This window comes from Myotis myotis, unplaced genomic scaffold, assembly GCF_014108235.1.
Source record: "Myotis myotis isolate mMyoMyo1 unplaced genomic scaffold, mMyoMyo1.p scaffold_m19_p_4, whole genome shotgun sequence".
In the NCBI taxonomy this organism is placed as follows: domain Eukaryota; kingdom Metazoa; phylum Chordata; class Mammalia; order Chiroptera; family Vespertilionidae; genus Myotis; species Myotis myotis.
The window spans coordinates 67,588,412-67,595,693 of NW_023416346.1; the positions used below are offsets into that span (position 1 = coordinate 67,588,412).

General features: G+C 41.7%; 1 pseudogene; it reads left to right on the forward strand.

Annotated features, from left to right (window-relative positions):
- Positions 1-4,225: 4,225 nt before the first annotated feature.
- LOC118653447 lies at positions 4,226-5,557 on the forward strand (annotated as a pseudogene).
- The last annotated feature ends 1,725 nt before the right edge of the window (positions 5,558-7,282 follow it).

Consider the following 7,282-nt stretch of genomic DNA (forward strand, 5'->3'; position numbering starts at 1 on the left):
AGCAATACATTAAAGAGACTACACACAATGATCAAGTGCAATTTATTCTGGAGATGCAAGTTTGGTACAATAGTCTCAAATCAATAAATGTAATATATCCCATAAGCAAATGAAAAATAAAAATCATATGATCACATCAATAAATGTAGAAAAAGCATCTGATAAAATCCAGCACCCATTTTTGTTAAAAAAAAACTCTCAACAAAGTGAGAATAGAGAGATCATACTTCAACATGATAAAGGCCATATATGACAAACCCACAGCCAACATCATACTTAATGTGTAAAACCTAAAATCATTTCCCTTAAGAGCAGGAACAAGACAAGGATGTCTGCTTTTGCCACTCTTATTCAATATAGTACTGAAAGTTCTAACGACAGTAATCAGAAAAGAAGAAGAAATAAAAGGCACCTAAATTTAAAAAGAGGAAGTAAAAGTGTCATTACTTGCAGATGATATATTGTACATAGAAAACCCTATAGACTCTGCCAAAAAAACTACTAGATCTAATAAATAAATTCAGCAAAATAGTAGGACACAAAATTAATATTGAGAAATTGGTAGCATTTTTATACACCAATAATGAACTATCAGAAAAAGAAATAAAGAAAAAATCCCATTTACTATTGCAATAAAAAATAAAGTACCTAGGAATAAATTTAATCAAGGAGATAAAAGACCTATACTTACAAAATTATAAAATACTGAAGAAATTGAGGAAGATAGAAGTAGAAACATATATCATGTTCATGGATAGACAAAATTAACATCATTAAAATGTCCATACTACCCAAAGCAATATACTGATTCAACGCAATTCCCATTAAAATACCACCAGCATATTTCACAGACCTAGAACAAACACTCAAAAAGTTTATATTGAACCAAAAAGACCAACCTCAGCACTCTAGAGAAAGAAGAACAAAGTTTGAGATATCACAATACCTGATATCAGACTATTCTACAAGGCTATAGTAATCCAAACAGCCTGGTAATACATCAGAACAGGCAAATGGATCAATGGAACAGAATAGAGCCCAGAAATAAACCAACACCTTCATGATCAATTAATATTTGACAAAGGAGGCAAGAATGTACAATGAGGTAAAGATAGTCTATTCAACAAATAGTGTTGGAAAAATTGGACAAATATATGCAAAAATGAAATTAGACCACTTACTTACACCATACACATTAATAAATGCAATATAGATGTAAGCCTTAAATGTGAACTGTGAAACTATAAAAATCCTAGAAGAAAACATAGGCAGTAAAATTGCAGAAATTTCTCATAGCAATATTTTTGCCAATTTATTTCCTCATGTAAGGGAAACAAAAGAGAAAATAAACAACTGGGAATACATCAAACTAAAAAGCTTTTGCATAGCAAAAGAAACCATCAACAAAATGAAGTGACCCACTGAATGGGAGAACATATTTGCCAACAATATATGCCATAAGGGGTTAATTTCCAAAATATATAAATAATTTATACAACTCAACTCCAAGAAGACAATCTACACTAATAAAAGAGAAACATGGTAATTGGCGTACGAGTGCTACCCTTTTCATTGGATAATCAACGAGATATGCAAATTAACTGTCAGCCAAGATGGAGGCCAGCAGCCAGGCAGCTTGAAACTAACATGAGGCTCACTTGCCTCAGTGATGGAGGAAACCAACGTTCCCCGCCTGCAGCTGCAGGCCTCTGAGCCTGCAGTTTCAAACATTGTAACAGATACCGTGGGACTTCAGCCAGCAGATTCGCAACATTGTATGCAAAGGCCAGAAACCTACTTTCAGGAGCGGCGGCCTAAGAGCTGGAGCCAAGCCTCAAGCTAAAGCTGGCCCAGAATAAAAAAAAAAGGAAAAAAGGAGCAGTTGGGAGTTCAGTCACCCCCAGCCTGAAAACAGCCCTCAGCCCCTCACCCAGACTGACCAGGCACCCCAGTGGGGACCCCCACCCTGAAGGGTGTGTGACCAGCTGCAAACAGCCATCATCCCCTCACCCAGGCTGGCCAGGCACCCCAGTGGGGACCCCCACCCTGATCTGGGACACCCTTCAGGGCAAACCAGCCAGCCCCACCCATGCACCAGGCCTCTACCCTATATAGTAAAAGGGTAATATGCCTCCCAGCACCAGGATCAGCGTGACAGGGGGCAGCACCCAAACCCCCTGATCGCCCTGCAGCTCTGTGTGTGACAGGGGGCGGGGCCACACACCCCCCCCCCCCCCCGGGCCCTGCTCTGTGTGTGATGGGATAGAGCCATAACCTCCCCATCGGCCCTGCCATGAGTGTGAGAGTGGCGGCGCCCCAAACCCCTGATTGGCCCTGCTCTGTGGGTAATAGAGGGCGGTGCCCCAACCCACTGATCCACCCTGCTCTGTGTGTGACAGGGGACGGTGCCCCAACTCCCCTATCGGACCTACTCTGTGAGTGACAGGGGGGAGCTCCTCAACCCCCTGATGGGCCTTGCTCTGTTCGTGACAGGAGGGAGCTCCCCAATCCCCTGATGGGCCCTGCTCTGTGCATGACAGGGGGTCGCGCCGCAACCTCCCCATCGACCCTGCCTTGAGTGTGACAGGGGGTGGTGCCCCAACCCCCCAATCGGCCCTGCTCTGAGCCTGTCCAGGGGCTGCACCTAGGGATTGGGCCTGCCCTCTGCCACCCAGGAGCAGGCCTAAGCCAGCAGGTCGTTATCTCCCGAGGGGTCCCAGACTGCTAGAGGGAACAGGCCGGGCTGAGGGACCCTCCCTTCCCCCCGAGTGCACAAATTTTTGTGCACCGGGCCTCTAGTCAAATTATAAAAACGGGCAAAGGACCTAATAGGTAATTTTCCAAAGAGGACATACAGTTGGCCAATAAACATATGAAAAAAATGCTCAATGTCAGTAATCATCAGAGGATGCATATTAAGACCACGATGAGATATCACTTCATGCCTGTGGGAATGGCTGTCATCAATAAATCAACAAACAACAAGTGTTGGTGAGGATGTGGAGAAAAAGGAACCCTTGTGCATTGCTGGTGGGAATGCAGACTGGTGCTGCCACTGTAAAAAACAGTATGGAGTTTCCTCAAAAAATTAAATATAGAACTCCCATTTGATGCAGTGATCCCACTTCTGGGAATATATCTGAGAAACCTGAAACACTAATTCGAAAGAATATGTGAATCCCTATGCTCACTGCAGTGTTATTAACAACAGCCAAGATCTGGAAACAGCCCAAATGCCCATCAGTAGATGAGTGCATAAAATCCTATGGTATATTTATACAATGTAATATTATTACCTTTTGGGACAGCATGGATGGACCTGGAAATTATTATGCTAAGTGAAATATGCCAGTCATATAAAGACAAATACCATATGGTCTAACTTATATGTGGAATCTAATGAGCCACTTAAACAGGAATAAAACAGAAACAGAGGCATGGCTACATGGAACAGACTGACAGCTGACAGAGTGGAAGGGCTTTGGGGGACAGGATGAAAGAAGGTGAAGGGATTAGAAGAAAAAGTCTATATGACACAGATGTGGACAGAAATGTGGTGATAGCCAGAAGGAAAGGGGAGTTGGCAGTTGGTGGAGGTGGGCAAAGTGTGGAAAATGGGAACAGGGGGATGTCACTTGATGCAGTGTGCAGATGATGTTTTACTGAGCTGTACACTTGAACCCTCTGTGGTTTTGGGAACCAATGTCACCCCAACAAATTCAATAAAAAGACGGCCTCTTCTCTCTCTCTCTCTCTCTCTCTCTCTCTCTCTCTCTCTCTCTCTCTCATTAATAATGAAAAGAGGTCATCAACAGGCCTCCCCTATCTGTAGATGTGGGAGTGGAGATAGAATCATGACTTTTAATCCCATGCAGTGCCTAGCAACATAAAACAATGTGCCTGGCAGCAGATGAGAGCCCTTTCTGGCAACTCTGAACCCTATTTTTCTGTACTTTTTTCCAAAATTAGAGAAGCTCAGGGCCTTACACCCATCTATCCGCCTCCCCTCATACACACACACTTGGCCAGGACCTACTCTCCAAACCAACTGTAAGCCACCTTTGTGACATCATATGACCAGTACAGAGGACTGACTTAAGCAGCTGGTTGCCCCACAACGATAGAATTTTGAGGACAGTGTATATTGGGCATACTTGCAGTGACCAAAGGCATTTCTGACTCTGGTGTTCAGTGATAAGATCCCAGTAGCAAACGCAGCAGCTCCATGACTAGTCAGAGTATCAATGAGGTGAAAGAAGCCAAGCTGGCCCCATCAGAGATTATAGTGCTACCAATAAGGGTCCAATATGATGTATCCCGAGATCCAGATATGGGTCCTAGGGAGGCTTTGGAGAGACACAGGGACCAAGTGGGGAGCCAAGATGCAAGACCACAAAACAACCAGCAACCACAGGACCCAAATCAAGGCACCACCAATGTGGAAGGAAACAATCTTCTTTCTGGGTTGTCCTTCCTAAGAAAGCTTGGAAGGATAGCGGAAGACAACACCCTCATGCCTGTGCACTGGAATGAAGGTGGAGACAACGTGATCATTGACAAGTATCTTTTCTAGAGTGAAGTTCTTTGCCTTCCGGGAGCAGATAAGATCTTTGAATCAAACAGCCTGAAGACTTTCATCCTCCTGATGAACCTCTATGGATTCATCAAAATATGCCCAAGTGACTCTTCAGTTTACTCTCCAGGGAACAAGATTATGGTAATGTAGAAAGTCCTCCCATTTCTCATGTAATCTGTTACTGGAACATCTTCTTAATAGACCAAAAAGAATGATATAATGAAAGGGTTTCATTTCAGGGGATAACTTTTTTTCACATGAGACTATCAAATGATAAGGAAGTATAGATATTCATATGAAACTATAAGCCCTTTAGAGATAACATGCAGGGATGACTAAAGACTCTGAGAGGCCTGTTAAAGTCAAATAGTTATATTTTCTCCCAATATGACTAAAGTGATTCATTTTGTTTCAGATCTACTGCAATTCCAGCTTTCAAAGAGACAAGCCTTGGTTTGTGGAGAACTTTAAGACAAACGGTAATCAGATGACTTCTGCTTGGCCAGGAGCCTGTGCAACACCTCCAAAGAAAAGGAAGCAGATAACCCCTAAAAGACACTCACAGATTCACCACAAGGAAGGCACCAGAGAATATGACCAAACGGCCCAGAGGAAAGCCCCGGATGCTTGGGGACCCAGGAGCATCTGGTCATTCAAGTTTTTGGGTCTTCAGTTCACGAACAAACAGTGCCAGGGGAATCCAGTGCCCCAGTGAGCCAGGTGGCCCAAGTGGGGAGGGAACAATCTAGGAATGTCATGTCTGTGCCCACAGCTACTCCCAGAACCAATGGTACAGGGGTCCTGTCTACCAGAACCCCAAATTATCTACCGTATGATTTGGTGATGTGTTTATACAACACATTCTATTCCATCCTGATGGCTGCCCTTTCAGTCATGTCCCCACTCAAGGAGGAGGAGGAGGGCTCCTCAGATTACAAGAGTGTACTCTGTGAACCGGTTAAGGACAACATAGGCCCCTAAGGTCACAGATGACAGAAAACAACCACCGCTTTGAAACCACAAATCCATGGTAGTAAATAAACAACCCAATGATAATTCTTTAATTGGCATATGTTCCCCTTATTCTCTGCCCAAGTTTATATGTTAACCAGATTCTGTGATTTGAAAGCAAGTGATTCTGTAAAGGGAAATCTTCCCTAGGTGATGTGTGTGGGAGTTCGATGGTTAATGCCAAGAGAAGAATGCTTGCCAACTCTGGAGTAGTAAAGGGAAGAGGAACACAGTGTGTGGTGATTTGGTGCCATGTTTTGTCAAAGGCACAGATAGATTACTGTCTATATCCCTAGCAATTTCATTAGGAGCCGGCTGGTAGCTGCTACACAACTGTAGTGCTCCTCAGTGCTGGCTTGGAGTAGCGTCTGCGCCAGCCCCAACAATGGGAGGGAGTAGGGGCCAAGGTGGGATTTGGCTCTTGGGTGCTAGTTTTGAGTGCCACAGTGTGGAGGGAAGATGAAACAGAACAGATAAATAATGGCTCATGAATTAACTCAACTTTCATCCAAGTGGAATGTGGCTTCTATTCTACTGTTGTACTTCACTGAAGCAAAAGTATACTGAAACATCTGGTTTCCACTTTCTGCCTTAATTTATTATAAACTTATTCTTATGGATGGTACTATTGATCTTCCTTTCAATACTGTAATTTCAAAATGAGATATAAAATTTTGAATTTGAATGACATTTGAAAAGTAGTGTATTCTAAAGTGATTTTCTTCTAATACATAGGCTATAATATTAAAGACTTTATTCTTTGAGTAGATGTTAATAGTTCTGTTACCATGGAACATTTATTCTTTTAATTTCATGTAAATTTAAATTTAATGATGTTTGCTTCTCCAAGATTATATAATCTTTTTTATTATTGAAAAGAATCACAATTATGCAAATGATTATATCCAAGGAGACAAGCAGCAATTAACTGTGAAAGACAGGCTGTTACTGTAAGAATTGTATTCACACTGAAATGGAATCAGGCTTTTCTTAAAATAACTGTTTAATAAGAAAATCCAGTTAGTGCAGATTTTAAAGCCAAACAATTCATTGAGACAAGTCAGTACTCTTGCCATAATAGTTTTGCATTTTAATATTTATAGTTTTCTTTTACTCTAGTGTGCTTTAAGCTCCTGGCATTAAAAAATTAGACTGCTTCAGCAAGTAAGAAATATGTGCAGAAAAAAATCTCACTCAGGTTTATATAACTTGAACCTAACTACTCACTCTGGCTATTAAGAAAACTGAGTAATAATGTCCATTTTAAAGATTTTTAAAGACCTAAATGTTCTTTGTTTTTATTTATAGCTTCTCTAAAATTAAAACTAGTTTTCATTATGATTCTTCAACATGTTTTGAGCTGGAATTTCCCTTGGGCCTACTCTTAGGTAGTAAATTGCACACAGAGTGAAGGGCTTTTACTGCTTTAAGTGGTGAGGCTTCCTTTACTGCATTTCTTTTGCTGCTGTCAACAATCACAAGGGTCAAAGAAGACTTCAAGGTGGTGTAATAACATACTACTTAAAAGCAAAGATTATTTTAAAACCCAAGAAATGTGCGTTCAAATCCTGCTACTTCCTCTTATTAACTCTATGGCTTTGGGCAAATGACTTAACCTCTTTGAGTCTTAGTGTGTCCATTTGCATAAAGGCTTTAAGAACAGAACCTGCTTCATGAAAATTAACTGAGTTAATC